Consider the following 2,188-nt stretch of genomic DNA (forward strand, 5'->3'; position numbering starts at 1 on the left):
ATAAAATCTCTGGCAAGTTATGTTAGGTTGCCCTGTCGCGAATTGGCTGCTTTTTATGGCAAAATTATTCTGCCCAATCTTTACGACATAATGCATCATGCATAATGGTTTATGGCAACCCTTTCTGCCCAATACTTTATGCATAGCATTTTATGAAGCAAATTGGCTGGTTTTTGTGCATAAAGAAATGTTCATAAAATTCTTGTCACATAAACGTTCTTTTATTTCACATTCGTAAAATTCCGAAATAGAACAGATTTTTAAACTCTACGTGACTAATCTGTAATTACTAATTACTCGCTGCTTATGTTCTTGACGAAGAAGCTCTGTCAACGATTTTGATATCTCCTTGTGTGTAGTTTTTTTCGCTTTCAAGAAGATTCCGTCTGCTTCAATGTTTCCTGTAGTTGGGGGTGCATCAAATCCCTCCTCCTTTAAGACATAGTCTGCAAAGAATCAAATTCCTTAAATTAATGCAATTAAGAACATAGCTAAAATAAAATTAAGGACTTACTGATTACTGCATTTCGTCTTCCAACATCAATTTCTGGAAGTGGGACCTGGCCCTGATTCGCGTTGCACTTTTTTCAGAACAATGAATGGCTCGACATCTCTTCTATGCTGAACAATCGCCGAAACAGATTTCTAGCCAAAACGGTAGGCTTGTTTGAAGCAATTTTGATAGCTGCCAGATCGGAACTGGGTAAGAACACTCCAGAGTCGGGATAGAGTTCGACCTGTAACGTTATCATGGATTTAGAAAATATTTACAGTAAACTCTAATATCTATAAACAAGGGATTAACTCACGTCTAAATTACCGCTAGGCAAGCGTAATTACAATTGTTTGTATTTTTCTTTGAGTCGCCGATGCTTGACTTTTAGTTCCCTGTACTTTTCTAGCAAAATCAGGCATAACTTTAAAGAACTGTGTAAGCTTGGCTCTAACTAACAAATTATTCTACGTACCCTCATAATTAATCGAATCGCCCTCTGGTGCGGTGCCGACCTCGTCAATGGAATTGATTGTAGTGTCAGTAGGACGATTTGCTTCCTCTTCAAGTCGTAGAGAAGCAGAAACTATTTCCTCAATTTTGTCAGCACGGTCAGCGCCACGTTTTTTTCCTAGAAGAAGAAAATACGCGGTCTGAAAGTGGGAATATTTAACTATAACGAATTATAAATTAGCTTACCTCGACGAGAAGTTGAAACCACTTGATTTTCACTGGCTGCTTTTATTGCCAATTCATCGGCTTCGCGCACCAAAACTTCTTCGTCAGTTCCTACATTAATATCAACATTATTGTAATATTATTGAACTGATTACAAATAAAATTTTGCTATTACTAGTTCGTTACCAATTTTTAATACTAGTCCAGGATAGGATTTTCCTCGATTCCATAGAATCTGGACCGTTTTTCCAACCAGTTTCGATGGATCTGACCGAAGAGATTCATCCTCCAAACGATTGCACAAAACAACCGAATACGTTTTCGGTAGCTCGTCCACCCAGTCAATCAACAAATAACTCATTTTCAATTAATCAATATTTGTAAAAACTTATTTTTAATTAATATGCTTATAAAAAGGAAGGCATGCACTAGTTGGAACGGGTGACACTGAGGATGGAATACAAAATCTCATTCGCGGGCACGTTCGACGCAGCATTTAGAATTATATGCTCAACTGCGTAAATTATTCTGATCAACTTATATCAGCAATAATTGTTAATAATGACGAGAAAAAACAATTACAAGACTTACTTCTCTCCCCACGGTAAATCTGCTCGCATCCCCCAGCGAACCAGGCACCGATTAAGTGCTACAGTAAGTTGGATCAGTATTTGTAAATATATTATTTTTTACTCTCAGAATCATTTGATCACTATTTTTACAATTTTATATTATCTTTAGTTAGTTGCTCATGTGCAGCCTCAACCCGTTGAAGCCCAACAAGTAGGGACAAATCCTCTCTTAGAGCATGATAATGAAATTCATCAGAATTCTCCCATCAGTGACACCGACGATGATGATTCTAACGAAGAAGATATTTTTGAATCCAGTCAGGTACATTTATATGTATTTGCCTTAATAACTAATTAGTTTCAATAAGATGAAAAATTATTGACTGTTATATTATACATGCAAATTTTAGAAGCTGCCTCATCAGCCGTTGTATGAATATGCCAG

The 2,188-nt window shown here is 36.7% G+C and overlaps 1 long non-coding RNA gene across 1 annotated transcript; it reads right to left on the reverse strand.

Moving 5' to 3' along the window:
- Positions 1–307: 307 nt before the first annotated feature.
- On the reverse strand, positions 308–1,110 carry LOC118435529. The gene is made up of 4 exons (XR_004834831.1): positions 969–1,110; positions 810–898; positions 515–737; positions 308–446 (listed from the first exon to the last, which is right to left on the reverse strand). It is a non-coding gene; the product is annotated as an uncharacterized LOC118435529 (long non-coding RNA).
- Positions 1,111–2,188: the final 1,078 nt, after the last annotated feature.

This window comes from Folsomia candida, unplaced genomic scaffold (assembly GCF_002217175.1).
Source record: "Folsomia candida strain VU population unplaced genomic scaffold, ASM221717v1 Fcan01_Sc005, whole genome shotgun sequence".
Taxonomy (NCBI): Eukaryota; Metazoa; Arthropoda; class Collembola; order Entomobryomorpha; family Isotomidae; genus Folsomia; species Folsomia candida.